At 34.0% G+C, this 16,394-nt stretch overlaps 1 long non-coding RNA gene across 1 annotated transcript in view; it reads left to right on the top strand.

Moving 5' to 3' along the window:
* Positions 1 to 16,394, top strand: part of LOC102151150 — a 653,134-nt gene that overhangs the window by 543,937 nt on the left and 92,803 nt on the right. Inside the window, exons 8-9 of the long non-coding RNA XR_005372361.1 lie at positions 2,585 to 2,611; positions 6,235 to 6,350. This is a non-coding gene — a long non-coding RNA (uncharacterized LOC102151150). The remainder of the gene's footprint in view (positions 1 to 2,584; positions 2,612 to 6,234; positions 6,351 to 16,394) is intronic.

The raw sequence follows: 16,394 nt of genomic DNA, 5'->3' as shown, positions 1-16,394 counted from the left end.
AAATGAGAAGGAGCTGCAGATTTCTCCTATCCTCTATGAAGAATTGAAGAAGCATTTATTGTCTGAATTTCCTTGATTTCTTTTTTGCTTGTCACATGCTGCTTAATTATGTATTGCTTCGGTCTCATAAGTAATCATTTCAAATAACACAGTGGCCCATGTTAAGGAAATGATTCATCTTCCTAATGTATTTGAAACTATAGTTTGCAGCACTATTTTAGACACTACATTATAATTCTGCGTTATGCAAAACATCTTTGGAGGCTAAAATTAATGTAGATAAGAAGCTTATGCAACAGGAAAAATGAACACAGGGCAAAGCAAAGCAAAAATAAACCCCTCCTTCCTGACTCTTCTGCAGTCAATGAGACTGCACATTTAACATCCTCCTATACTCCCAGACACAGCAAGGCCTGTTACGTATCAAAGAAGGGGGCAGGGAGGGGAGGGAGACCAACCTGAATACAAAAGTCTTTAACTTCCTGTTTTTCCTTCTCTGCCTCCTTGTACGAAATCCTCTTTCTGTGACATAGGGATGGTACATCTTCAGTAAGATGAAAAGAGAAGACATTTTTAATGCCAATTTCTAAGCCAAATTAATTTTGACTTGTCAATTCATAGTCTCCAGGTCATCAAGAAGAAAACATGAAAGATTAATCTTGGAAATTTGTAGACCATTGAGTACAGAGGGATGACATATATTTATGAGTTAATGAGTTAATTCTCTTCACAGATTCCAAAGGAGATAGAAAGTTGATGGAGGTCCAGAAACTGAAAAAGCAACAGTGTTAATAAGCACAACATTTTTTATTCTTTACACAAACAAAAACAGGTACCATTTTTCCAAGTAGTAGTCTCACATTTATATAACAACTGTATGTGCAGAGATTATTTATACCACACATAATACATAAAAATTGAGTTTCGCCAATTCTGTTATCTGACACGACATTTAATCAAGAGGACAATAGCAATTAGAGCATAGCTGAGCAACATTTTTAGTCCTATGATTTCTAGATGCAAATGAGGACCTAGAAGATACTGACAAAGATTAGAAAAGAAAAGCCTATAGAAACAGAAGAGAAGAAATCCATACATATTGTAGAACCTCTAGACATGCTTCAAAGAAAGAAAGAAAAACATGGTAAGGACTCAAATACTTCTCTAAGAGGAATCACAAAATGATTCTTCACTTTAAAAAAACAAAACTCACTTTTACAGATAAGATAATTATAAGGCTTTATATTAAGATAAGTGCAGAAACATTTAACTATAAAGGAATTCCTGTCAAATGTGACTTTCTTCCTTTGTGCAGAGGAAGAAAGAGAAAATAAGTAGCAGAAGACCAGGAAGTAAGAAACTGGATAAATGGAATTGTGGCTGCAGAACCAATAAGAAGCCAATTTTATAACCCCCAGAATCTTCAAAGTATTGAAGGAGGATAGATCTTTTCCTCGTGTTTATTCTCTCCCGGTTTTTCAAATTCTCTTATAGTAACAGGTTGTGTTATTTGTTCTTTGTTACAACCCCATCAATCCCTTAACATTACACCTGACACACACTTGTATGAAGTTATCTTCCCCAAGACTTGCTCTGCTAGCCACATTTCCTCTATGGAGTTTAGAGCACTTCATAGACAATGCTTCCCTAATCAAATCAGGAAATAAAAGAGTTATCAGTTAGAAAATGTTGAATTCCTATATAAAGAAAGGAAATAGTGATAATCATGATATTTTAAGCTTTACAAAATTCTTATTTTTAAAATACTTTTTGTCATATTTATTTATCACAGTGACATAATAAAATATTCATAATTGAATAACACTTCTATTTCACATTTGAGTAAAATAAGGCTTAGACCACGGTTAAGTAACTTGACCATGCTCACAGATAACAGAGCCAGCTCTTGGTTCCAAGCCATGTCTAACTTCATTGCTATATAGCTAATCATCCTCAAGTGGCTTAAAATAGCACTATTATTTATTATGTTCATTAGGTTCTGTGGTTTAGGAATTTGAGAGTAGCTTAGTTGAGTAGTCCTGGTTCAGGGTCTTCTATCAGTTCGCAGTTTTGATACTGGTCATAACTGCAGTCACCTGAAGGTTAATCTAGTACCAAAGAATCTATTTCCAAGATGGCTTGCTCATGTGTGACTTGTCAAGATGGTGTTGGCTTTTAGTAGGAGGCCTTAATTAATCGCCACGTGGGCCACTACATTTGGCTACTTAAGTGTATTCACAACATGGCATCTAACATCCTGTAGACAGATACTCCAAGGACAGAAGCCATGTGCTTTTTCTACCTAGCCTCAGATGACATCTCCTCATCATTTTTGCAATATCATATTCTTTACATAGATCAGTCTTATCTAATATAAGTGTGGGAGGGGATTATTGGAAGCCATCTTCAAGGCTGGCTGATACAAGTAACTATACCGTAAGTTTACTCTATGATTCATATATGTCCTTTTTTACTTACATTTCTAGGTTTTTGTTTTTATAATTATGTAGTTATAAAACTATATAATCGTTTGGGTAGTAATTTCACATACTTGCTTTTCTTCTTTACCATTTGTCTTATATAGGCGAACAAGACCTGAGACTCCCTAAGGGTAAGCACTGGAACTTTCACCTTTTAACTGTTTATGGATTCTGTTATAATATTTTGGGTATAATGGGTTATCCATTGACTCTGAGTAAAAGAACAACTATACACGAGTGAATAAATTGATGAAACTAAGATATCTAATGTGTCAATGGATATGTCAGAATCAGGTTTAAAATTGCAGAGTTTCAGATTTTGAGTCAAGAGTGCCAGAATTTGTTGCCAGGAAGAAGGTCCCAGAGCAGAGCAGATTTACCATCTCAAAACTCTAACACAAGCAGCTATTTCAATCTCTTTTAGATTTATTATTTTTCTTATTTCAAATAATGTTAGTACTTTTTGCATGAAAATCATGTAAAAAAGTGATGACACAATAACATAATAAAACTAAAATATTCCAGAGGAATATGACCAGAAAATGTTCATTTTTCTATGAATTAGAAACTTCCTGAAATAATAAGAGGAACATATTGACTTAACTTATTCTCATAGAAAAATTAAACTGATTTCAGATAGTTTAAGATACTTTGGAAGATTGTGCATTATAATGAGAACCAACTGCAAGAAGGAAGCTAAGAGACTTTTTTCTCTTCTTAGAAATAAACAAAATGATCCTTTCCACTAATTCCATATGTTCATATTTCAAAACAGGGAAGATTTTTTTTTTCCAAAATAGATCCTCTTACTCCCTAATAAACCAGGCGTTGACTTTGATGAAGAGGCAAAGTCAAATGGGAAGAACAGAGAAATAGAAAAATAGAAAATTTTAAAATTAAGAAAATTAAAAATATAAAAAATTTCCCGTGTCTTTTAGTAGATTATTCACAAAAGTCTTTGTTGTACCTCTCCAAGTGACACCTCTGCAGTAGAGCACTGTCCTAAACACAGGCTTAAAATTTGGAGATCACCAAGACCACCATATACCAATTGCATTAATACTCACCGAGCTCCATATATTCATATTTATTTTGCTTTATTAAGGTATAATTGACTTATAATAAATGCACATATTTAAAATGTGAAACTACCAACAGAATGAAGATAATTAACTATCCATAACTCTTCAAAGTGCCAGTGTGCTACTTGTTCATCTCTCCTTCATGTCACTCTCACCCTTCCAACTGCCTGAACCTCTGGCAACTATACCAGTTGCTTTCTGTTACTATAAATTCATTTGTGTTTTCCAGAATTTTATATAACTGGAAGGAATCAAATAGTATGTAGTATTTTTGGCCTGGTTTTATAATATAATAGTTGTCACATACACTATTAACGTATAATTATTTTGAGATTCATTCATATTGTCATGTTTCAAAAATTTATTCACTTTTATTGCCAAGGAGTACTTCATGGTATGGATATACCATAATTCGTTTATCATTTACCTGTTGATGAATATTTGGCTTGTTTCCAATTCTTTGTATTACAAATAAATCGGTTGTAAACATTTGCATTGAAGTCTTTATATGAACAGATGCTTTTATTTATCTTGGATAAATATCTAGAAGTGAAATGGCTGAGTCTGTTGGTAAGTATATGTTTAATATTTTAAGAACTGCTACAGGGACACCTGGGTGGCCCAGTGGTTGAGTGTTTGCCTTTGGCTCAGGATGTGATCCTGGGGTCCCAGGATCAAGTCCTACAATGGGCTTCCTGCATGGAGCCTGCTTCTCCCTCTGCCTCTCTCTCTGTGTGTCTCTCATGAATAAATAAATAAAATCTTAAAAAAAAAAAAAGAACTGCTACATTGTTTCCCAAAGTGATTGTGTCATCTTCATTCCCCTAGTAACGTATCAGAGTTCAAGTTTCTCCACATCCTCGACAACACTGTTCCTGTCTTTTTAAATTTCAGCCATTTGGTTAGGTAGGTAACAGTGCATCATTATATGTTTAATTTGCATTTCCCTAGTGACATAGAACATCTTTCTGTCTGCTTGTTATCCGTGTTTGCTCATGAAGAAGTATCACTTCAGGTCTTATGGCCCTATTTTATTATTTTTTATTATTAAATTTTGAATGTTTTTTGAAAATATTTTGGACATGAGTTCTTTATCAGATATATGATTTGCAAATATTTTCTCCCAGTATATGGCTTGTCTTTCCATTCTCTTAACATTTTCTTTCAAAGAGTAGGAATTTTAAATTTTGATGAAGTCTAGTCTATAATTTTGTTCTTTTATGGATCATGCTTTTGATATTATCTCTAATTGAGTATTTCCCTTATATAAAATCAGAAGGAAAGATATTTCTGCTTATTACTACACATTCGTGAAACAAGCCCTTTCTTTTTCTTTCTTTCTGAATAATATAGTTTCTCACATTCTGTGCATGTCTATTAAGTATTATTCTATAATAAAATAATCTTCATTTACTCTTTTTTAATTAATATTTTTATTTGAGTATAGTTGACACACAATTTCCATTAGTTTCAGGTGTGCAACATAGTGATCTGACAAGTTTATACATTATGCTATGTTCACCACAAGTGTAGCTACCATCTGTCACCATACAATGCTATTACAATGGACTGTATTCTTTAAGCTGTGTCTTTTATCCCATGACTTACTCATCCCTTTCTGAATACTCTACCTGAACTTCCATGAATAACAAGCTTTCTCTTCTGGCTGGCAGGGGTAGGCACTGTTCTCAGCTTTATGGGATAAGCAGACACTCTTCCCCCTAGTCTTTTCAAATGGCTCTTTCCTTGACCTCAGGTAGTTTCATTTCCGTGTGCAGGTCAGCACTCTGCTGAATACCTGATGGGAACTTCTACACATCTCCAGCATTCCTTCTTTGTGCAGTTCTCTCTTCTCTGATTTCCTGTCCTGAAAATTCTAGCTGCATTTGTCTCCTTTCACTCTCAGCTCTGTCTTTTCGAACTCATAAGGTTTGATAGATACCTCTTCCTTCTACTGAACCCAGAAACTCTCTCAAAGCAGAAAGCTTATGTCCTTGTAAGCCTCACCTTGTTTGTTTCCCACCATCTGTCTGTGATCACTGCACTTCATTTACTAATGTTCAGTGTGTCTCATTTTATATATTTTGTCATGATTTTTGGTTAATTCAGGCAAGAAAGTAAATCTGGTCCCTCTTAGTCCATCATATCTGAAGTAATTGTCTCAAGAATATTCTTTAACCATATATATTTTACCTATTTTCCCCATTCTTTTTTTTAAGATTTTATTTATTTATTCATGAGAGATAAAGAGAGAGAGAGGCAGAGACATAGGCAGAGGGAGAAGCAGGCTCCAGGCAGAGAGCCGGACATGGGACTCAATCCCGGGACTCTAGGATCACGCCCTGGGCTGAAGGTGGCGCTAAACCGCTGAGCCACCCAGGCTGCCGTATTTTCCCCATTCTAATATATTTCTTTTGATTCAGCCATTTTATTTTTCCTGTGTTCTTCCTATCCACTGATATTTTCATGATAGACAATGAGATAATATCTGGAGTTTCAGGAATATCTATTTGAGTTATTAGCATATAGCTTTTATTAAAGTTATGGATTTGGGTAAGGTTGCCTATATAAAAAGCAAAGATAGAGAAGAGGACTTATAATTTATTCCTGTCTATGTGATATTTAAATTAATATGTTTTTATATAAATGATTTCACATATATTTGCATGCAGGATGACCTGAGTTGTATGCTTATCCCCTTTTTAAGTGTGGATGAATCTTGAGTCCAGGACTATGGCTTCTCCCTCATCTGTCATCCCAGTATAAAGTATAGTTAATGAGGAAATTGGTGAGTAGTGAATTTAGTATAAAAGACAACAGTATAGGAGTGAGAAGAGAATCTAAAAAGAAACTGCCCACCTTGTCATTATTTTATTCTTCAAAATGAATTATTGCAGTCCTAATCAGAATAGATACTTATCTTTACTAAGAAATAAAGTTCAATTATCAGTCATCAAAATAAGTATTTACTTGGTCATATATCTCCAAAACATTAAGGCTTCCACATGTATAAGTTTACTGTAACCAAGACACATGCTTATTTGTATGCAGTGCGATGAAACAATTCATTTGAACTTTATGGAATGTCGTTATCTGGATGGTTTATGGTTATTTGGATTATATACTAAAACTGAAAAAAAAAACACTGCTTGATCTTATGGATGCCCTGTAGTGGTGAAATCAAATGTACATATCAATATGGAAGGTCATTTTTAAGAATCTAATTTTTATAAGAATTTCAGTCTTGCCTTGACAGAAGTCCTAATTTGTTTGATGAATGCTTTGATAATTCTAGCAAGAGGCTAAGAAACATGCAGTCTTCTAGAACCTTGGATTATGAGAACCTGGTGGAATTGCTGTGTTAAAAAGAAAGGGATGCTTTTCTTTCAGAAAAGAGAAGGGAGAGACTAGCAGAGGACAAGAACTATTGGGATGGGGTCAAGGAGATGGGAAATATAAAGAAAGAGTTTTTGGGATCCCTAGGTGGTGCAGCGGTTTAGCGCCTGCCTTTGGCCCAGGGTGCGATCCTGAAGATCCCGGATCAAATCCCACATCGGGCTCCCGGTGCATGGAGCCTGCTTCTCCCTCTGCCTATGTCTCTGCCTCTCTCTCTCTCTCTCTCTCTCTGTGTGTGTGACTATCATAAATAAATTAAAAAAAAAAGAAAGAGTTTTTGAGAGAAGAGAAATATTTGATGAGTATCCATTAAATCATTTGCTATTTAGTGTGCAAAATAACCATCTCTTTTTGTTTTATGAAACATTTAGTGAAGTCATTGTGGCTCCTAAAGATTTGGGGAGCAGATTTTCTTTCCTCAGGTTATAATGAAGTTCAGGGTCTGGGTGAAGGATTGGGATGGGACAAACCCAGAACTTCCCAAAGGTACATAGCTTTTACAGGACAAGTATAGTGTTACAGAAACATTGAAGACTTAGGTACTCTGGATACCATTAGGGACTTAGGTAAGTTACTAATTAACCAAAATTTTATGAGGCTTTTTTCCTATTGGTATAAAAAGTCTCTTATGCTTTGTTCTGTAGAGCATAACAAATAACACAGGTCACTTTGCTAGTCTGTATTATTATTTCAACAAGCAAAGCAGATTTAGGTAAAAACTTTTTCATTACCTCCTAGGATTATTTTGAAGTTTATATTTATAAATTTATTTCAAAGTGTTTCTAGAAAAATATCTGTTGAATTTATATAGCTCTGGGCCTAAGAGGTCTTATTAATATCTGGCAGTTTCACTTAGGTTTTTTAGATAATTCTAATTTTCAATGAAGTTGATGGCACGTAATGTTTCTATAAATTGATAGAGTTTTCTTCTGTTGTTTTTTAAAGGTAGAGGTTTTTCTCCAAAGAACAGAGGAAAAGCAGGCCTTTTTTTTGAGATGAACTCCCTGTTAATAAACTGGAATAGACTTTGAAGTTGTCATATTCTTTTTAGATGAATGGAAAAACATTTCAGTGCTTTCAAAAAAGGGGAATGAAAGGCAACTTTCTATAAGGATTTTTTAAATGAGTAAAATGACATAAGGCATATAATTCTTCATTCAGATTAGTGCAGGTTTGTGAAATACATGATAATTATTTATACTCTTTGATAACTCACTGATAAATATGATATTGATAAGCAAAGTGGAAGGTTGTTTAGGGTAAAGAGTGGCTTAGAGAAACTCTTTCAACATTTGTATTTATGTTAAAATCAACATAACAGTAGTATTATGCCAAAAACAGAAACTATTTTAACTGGATTTCCACTTAATTTTATTTAAAAAATCTGTTAATAACCATATAGTATGTTCTCCCTTCCCACTAGTCATTTTACCTAAAAATGTTCGCATTTTTTCTTTCAACTGTATTTGATAGATTTACATTTTATTTTAGGCTAAAGGGTAGACTAAACTAGCTGATGTCTTCATGACCTGGATACAAATTTTTCAGTAGCAAATATTTTGAGTGCAGGCTGTCTAGGTGATGTTAACAGCGGTGGTAGATAGAAGTATTACTTAATTTATAGTTAAACATAACTTTTTAACTTGAGACGTCACCAGATAGCACTACATCCATCTAGTTCATGAAATTATTTCTGTTGTATAGTTGCTAATCTCTTTCAGTTGTACCTTATCCCATTTTGCTAATCTCTTTCAATCGTACCTTGTCCCTATTTTGCTACTTATTCCTATTTCCCCAGAAATTTTTATTAATTTTCTTGGAAAATCAAACTACAGGTTTAAAGTAACAAAAAGCTACTTCTATTGTAAGTAGTATCAAACCTGATTTTTTCAGTTATTTCCTATAAGTTATCTCATGTTTGTTTTTTCTTTTTTTTTTTGGAACTAAAAATGAAGAAATTAAATAAAGATCAGAAAGGTCAAGTGACCTGCCCTAGATCAAAAAATACCAAATAGATAACTCAGCTATCTAAGAAGGCAAAATTCCAATTTCTGTCTTCCTTTCATCATATCAAAATGGACATATTGAATAAGGTAATGGAGTGGAATATGGGGCACTGGGCATCATATAGTTAATCATATTAACTCAGCTACATTGTTGAGGGACCCTGCCAAATGGATAATCTCTAACCTCAAGGTGTTGAAAAATTATTATGAGAATGGGAACACAGGCTCATCTTTATAAGTGCCATACATTATCATGATATGATATGAAAATTGTTAAAAAAGTTCTGAGACCAAAGAAGAGGGACTAACTGTAATTATCTGAGAACATTGTAAGATGAGAAAATATTTTTAATAGAAAGGCCATTGTAGGTTTTTAGTCATTGCATGAGAGATGATAAGTTCTTGAATGATAATTTGTGGCAATGATAATGGAAAAAAAAAAGATTCACACATTCTGGAAACATTGTAGAACTTGTTACAGGAGAGTTAACACCCATCTTGAAAAGAACCTGTGTTAGTTCTGTATTGCTGTGTGAGAAATTACTTACCATAAAATTCACAGCTGAAAACAATACCCACTTATTATCTCCTAGTTCTGTAGGTCAGAAGTACAGGTAGGTTTATCTGGGTCCTCTGCTCAAAATCTGCAAGGCTAATACCAAGTCATAGCCAGGTCATTTTCTCATCTGGATTTTAGGATTCTCTTTCAAATTCAGGTTCTTGTAGATGAAATTAGTTTCTTGTGATTGTAAGATGTTCCTATTTCCTTGCTCCAGTCAGCCCAAGGTACTCTTAGCTCCTAGAGATTGCCAGTCTTCTTTGCCACATGGCCCCTTCCATCTCCAAACCCAGCAATGGAGATGTTTACTGATTTATTTATTTATCAATAAATATTTATTAAATATTTCTTATACTGTTGGCCACTAGTTGAAATGATTGAAATATACTTGCATTCTTGGGGAGCTTGTATTCTAATGGGAAAACAGAATATAAAATGTAATGTAGAAATTATTACAATGACGATCTGTCTGAATAAAGGGCGTGTAAGTAAGTCTAACTAAGAGAATGAAGAAAAGTAAAGGATAGTGATGCTTGAAAAAACAGGATGGGGAGAATATTACTGCAGAGAGTTGATGCCTACAAAAGCAGGTAAATATGAAACTGCGGTGTTTTTGGTAATTTGTTATAACTAAAACATGGTGAACAAGAGAAAGGTACTAGATGAGAAATACAGTAGAGGACTAAATCATGAAGTTTTTATTTATCCTGAAGGTAATGGACATTTATCCGAGAGTTTCAAGCAGTGGTGTGCACACGCACACACACACACACACACACATACGCACGCACACTTTGGTGAGAATATGGAGGATAAGTTGTCTTTGGGAATGAGTTGTGAAAGACTGCTGAGGTCAGAACAAGGTCTAAAAGCAGTAAGGAGAGGAAGCAGGAATGGATATGTTAAATAGTAGATTCAGGTCTACTGTCTGCTTGGATGTAAGAGATGTGGGCAAGAGATGTCATTAGGATGAACTCAGGTTGTGGCTTGATAGCAATGATCAGGATAGACAACTCTGGCACATGAATAAATTTTAGGCCAATTCTGAGGTACTTATGGAACATTTGAGGAAATATATAATCAGTATATAGCTCCAAATGAGGACAGAATTTTGAAATCCTCAGCACTGAGTAAAATCTTAGAAACATTCAAAAGAGTAAGATCAGTGAAGAAAATCAGCCTCAGGAAAAAAATGAGATGAATTAAGCTCTTATACAATAAGGTAATAGATGGATAAAGGACCATTTCAAGATAAAGCCTAATGAGACTATGAGACAGCCCATAAAAGACTTAATCTGTGATATATTAGGCAAAGATGTCTGGTAGGATTGAGGGAAGAAAGTTGAGAGGGGGAGGAATGTGAAGAATCTTTGAAGTAGTTATTAAAACAAGTTTAGAAGTTGAGGTGGGGTCCCATCTGAAGAGGATAGGACAGAGGAGCAAAATGACAATTGGTTGTATTATTCAATATTCATCTCAGAAAGAAGACAAAGGCCAACTGGGTTAATCCAGGTTAGGAATGTGATATGATGGGTGCTAGAGAAGGTAAATGTGTCTTTCTCTTTTTGAGGGCACTAGTTGAAGTCATTGACTATAGGATCCAATTGGCTGATAAACTAAAAAATTCAAAATACTGAAAATCACAGAAAAACTTAAGGACAGGATTGGTAGATTTAAGGAAGTCTGAGAATTTGAAGAATAGGCAGTGGTAATCAGAGAAGAGTACTTGAGATTTTATGTTTTGAATTGGAGTACTTCAGAGTAATTTGAGTTGATAAAGTAGCGAAAATATGAAATTCAGAAATGTTTAGAAGATCAGTGGTCTGCAAAGATTGAAGGCCTAAAAAAAAAAAAAAAAGATTGAATGCCTAAGGCTATCAACATACTCTTTACTCTTTATACAGTCATTCTCAACTAAGAGTGATTTCATCTTTTCAAGTAGGGTTGCCAAATAAAATTCATAACATTCAGTTAAATCTGAGTGTCAGATAAGCAACAAGTAACTTATAAAGCTTAAGTATGTCCCACATTTGTGTGACATATTTATACTAAAAAATAATTGGTTGTTTATCTGAAATTTAAATTTAACTGGATTTCCTGTTTGTTTATTTACTAAACCTGTCAGCCTTACACCAGAGGACATTTGACAGTTTTGGTCATCACACTGGGAGAAGGGCTGTTGTTGGCATCTATGGGTAGAGGCCAGGGATGCTGCTAAACATTTTACAATGCACAAGACAGCCCCTTACAACCACAAAAGAATTATGCACTTCAAAATATCACTAATGCTGAGGTCAAGAAACCTTGGCTGAATGTGACTTTTTTCAGAGAAGCTTTCCCAGAAAAAAAGTTTTCTTTTGTATACAAACCTTCATTATACCCATGTTTATCTTAATCAGGATTTTTGGATAGGTTATCCGGATAGATAGATAGATAGATAGATAGATAGATAGATGTAACAGAATTTTGTTCTTCTAGGTAGTATATACTTATGAGAGTTGCAGTAAAATATTTACTTGTTCAAGGACAGTTTCTCCCATGACATTAGAAGCCTCATCAATGAGGTGATCTTCTTAGTTCTTAATCCTCTGCTAAGGCACAAAATAAAGGTGCAATAAATATTTATTGAATGTGTGAATGACAAAGGGGCTTTGAACTCACCTGGAATGGTGAGACTGAATAAGAATGAGAGACATACAGTTAACCAGGTGCCAAAGTTCCTATGCAGTATAGAGCAAGATTTTGGAAAAGGTCAGGCAATGACGATATTGACAAGAAAAAAGTATAATAATTGAATCTAATGTTTTCAAAGAGACGTTCCAACAACCTGACAGGAAAATTACTATTACAAATTTTGTATAGTCATGAATATAATTAATAAAAAACATTAGTGAGAACTTGTTAGTTCTAGTTAATGCAAAAGAAGTTTAATTCTTCAGAGTGACTTCTTATCTTCGAAGTACATTACAGTGTTTTCAAATGTACTAGAACACCTGAGAATGCTTAGAAAATTAATTTGTTGGGTCAATGACTGAAAGACCAGAAATGCCCTGAAATATTACTATAAACAGCACTTTCACAATGCCACTGTGAAACTCTGAAAAATGCTAGATGATCTCTTTAAAAGACAATGCCAGGTTTATTGGGTTTCTTTATTATGAAACTAGAAATTTAGAATTTATGATACCTTGCACTTCATCATGACAACTACTTATTCCTTAAATACTTTTGTTACTCTAAGTATAAATCTTTCTCAAAACTCCAAGTTGACTTTGTTGCTTTTTCTATTTATTGCTGAAAGTATCATTTCTCAGATATTTATAGGAGTATACTGGTTTATCTCATTACAATAAGGCACTGTTAAACAAGAAGCTTTAATCATTCTGCCATAAGGTTATCTATTTTTCTAATTTTGCATAATGAATAATCAATCACTTAAATAGCACTAATTAAATAACCAGAAGTTTCTCTCTCTGTAGCTTAGCATAAATATTAATTAATATATATTAATACAGTTAAATATTTAATGAGTGTCATGTTTTCATAGGCTCTGTCTTGGGGAAGAGTGAGGAGGGATAAAATGATAGTTCCTACCTTCATGAAGCTTGCTATCAAGCAAGAGAGCCATTTATTAAATAAATTATTATAAGATATAATTTTAAAAAAGATATAATTTAGTTATAATCATAAAATGTATTATGAATACATAATGAATATGCCTAATAACACATATATCAGGAATACTGTGATAGTGATGGATGCAGCATAATAAATTACTCAAAATATAACAGCTTAAAGCAACAGTTATTTATTGTCTCACCATGACATTTGACAGTCACCCAGCTGGCTTGTACTGGCTCAGGATCTCTTGTGCACTGTGCTTAATATGTCAACTCAGGATATTGTTATGGGAGGCTTACCTGAAGGATCCACATTTGTATTTTCTGATCTCTTGCTCCATCATTCTGTTACTGTGGGTATGTTGATACTATTAGGAGATCTGAGAAATACTTGATTGAACTACATATACTAACTCACATACATGATATTTATGGGACATCATCACTGGCTATGAGACCAGGCAGATTAATAGCTGACACATATATTTAAAGATTAGCCAGTTGGGTGATTATCGGAACAAAGACTGGAGGCCAAAGCCCAGACTAAATGGAAGGAAGCCCAAAAGGCCCAATTAAAGAGAGTACAGTGGTTTTCCTGAACACCAGAAGTCCCCTGTGAGTCCATGTGTTCTCTGTTTGTCTATAATCTAGCAGACATGTCAGATAATAAAGACAAGAAATTCAAATATTCCAAAAATATGATTGTTGAGCCCCATGGGATAACTAAATCATCGTTATGTTATTATATTCAAGAGTGAGACCATGTTCAAGAATGAGACCACCTGGATGCAAATACTATCTCAAACATTTAAAACTGCATGTAATTGGGAAATGACTTCTATACCCCTTCGTCTCAGTTTTCTCATCTGTAAAATGAAGATAATTATAGTACTTTCTCAAAGGGGTCTTTTGAGAATCAAATTAAATGTCACCTGTCTTACTTAGCCAAGTGTTTGGCACTGGCAAATTATCGATAAATGTTTTATATTATATATTGTGGTTGTTACCTTAAACAACACACATGTGGGTGCCTATTGTAATATACTAGATTGTTGGGCAGCAAATATTCTCTTCCTTTAACCTCATCTTTGGAACAGAGTATACTTCTTTACTCCATTGACTTTGGCTTGACCATGTTATTTTCTTTGATTATAGTTACCTGAATGGCTTGATGTGAACTGAGTTTAAATGTGCCTGAATGCATTAGTGTGGCTCTTTTTCTAGATTTGCTTTAGGAAGAACATGCCTCGATGATGCTTATTTGTAGAGAATATGGTGACATGTAAAATGGCTTTGAACCCAACCTGAAGACTTAAACTAAGTTCAGCCAATTCATAGCCTAAAGCTGACCCACAAACACTAGGTGAGAAGGAAAAAACTATATATTAAGCCACTGAGTTTTCATGTGTTCTGTTATATGATATTATTCTAGCAAATAGCTGACTGGCCTTTCATACAACAGTGGTTTATCATGAGTGAAGACAGCATCAGGTATCCACTGCTTATTTACTCAAACATCCTGAAGCAGAGGCACCAGCCAAGCCCAGATTAGATGAGCCAAACTAATTGTTATCTGAGTTTGTGAGTATTCTTACTGTTACAGTAGAGGATTGATATACCTCCTTTGTGTCAGGCATAGGAAAGAAAACAAGGTCAGTTCTGCTGTGGTGCTTGCATTTTGGTGAATATTTATAAATAATATTCTATGCAGGCCAAATGTCCTTACTCCTGACCAGAATGTTTTATAAAAAATGATACAGTTCACTTCTTTTTTATCTTCCACCAAAATATAAAGCTAAAGCATACACTTCTGAATTAAACTCCAGAAAAACAAAGAAAAGTTATAGAATATCTTCCTTAAAGGATTTGAAATATAGCATAGCCAGCCATTTGATTAGAGTATTTGAATATCTGCTTGTCTATGGGCAGATGCAGGGACCAAAAACTGAGATTACTCTGGTTTTATGATTTTATTATTTTAAATGACAGTTTGAATTGTAAGGTAACTAAGAATTTTCTAAATAATTTATAATAGTTAATGAAGGTAAAGGTGATGGATGGATAGATAGATAGATAGATAGATAGATAGATAGATAGATAGATAGAATTTCTGTTTTATCCTGGTCCAGGTAAATGAAGTCACCAGCTTGGAAATCTTTGATCATAAGAATTTGAAAAGGTAGCAAACAGCTTGATGAAACAGCTAGTGCTGGGCACGTAGTTTTGTAGCCTCTGGATACTTTCAGGTTCTAATCAATAAGTTATACCTGAATGATAAGTTGATACACAGATGCATTTATTCTTGTTTTGTTGTTTAGTTCCACCATATTACAACTTTTTAAAAAGAACTTTGAAAAAAAATAAAAAAATAGAAGAACTTTGAAATGTGAATATTCAAGCTAGAAATCAATAAGTCCCAATTTTCTTTTTGTACTCCTAGTTCACAATCCTAACTTCTTTTCCTATGTGTATATATTCAAACATAGTGGAGAGGTACTAACCTTTTCCCTACTATGTTTGAATATATACAAAATAACATATATGCAGGGGAAAAGTTTTTTTTAAAACATAGATACTATTAACTATTAAAGATTTCTAGTCACATAGAAAACCTTATTTTTAATAGATAAGAATTATATAGTCACTATTTTAAATGAATAGAATAATAGTCTTTAAATTCTCTAATTTTTAAGTAATTTGAGCCTGTGAAAAACTTAGATTTCCTAAAACATTGGATGGGAAGAGAGTTTGCAAATTCAAGTGTCTCCAGTTCACAAGAACAAGGGAAAAATCCTAAGGTCAATTTGTGAATCAAAGTAAAAGTAAATTAAAAATGGGGTTTTGGAGTGGGTAATACAGCATATCTCAACTAAAAGAATTCACATTAATAAGTTTTGCAAAGTAGGGTACAAGGGATTTCTGTTTCCTAAGATTAGTCAGCCACAAAGTACATTGCTCCCATTTTAGCAATGAGAAAAACCCTAGTAAACTATAAGGTGATTACTTTGAAACCATCTGAGAACTGAAGTTGCAAAGCTACCTCAAAGTGAATTCCAAAGTGGACAAACCCCTCCAAAGAGATGTAACACACAGGCTATGGCACAGACCTGTAGCAGAGCATAGGAAAAAAACAAACAACCCCCCCCCCCAAAACTTCCTTCAGAATCAATTAAATTTTAACAAAGTTCCAAACGCCAAGTATGGGCTAGCATGTTAGTCATAGGTAACTAGGGACCACAGATTCAAGGGGA

This window comes from Canis lupus, chromosome 17 (assembly GCF_011100685.1).
Source record: "Canis lupus familiaris isolate Mischka breed German Shepherd chromosome 17, alternate assembly UU_Cfam_GSD_1.0, whole genome shotgun sequence".
Taxonomy (NCBI): Eukaryota; Metazoa; Chordata; class Mammalia; order Carnivora; family Canidae; genus Canis; species Canis lupus.
This window is presented reverse-complemented; position numbering and strand designations above follow the sequence as displayed.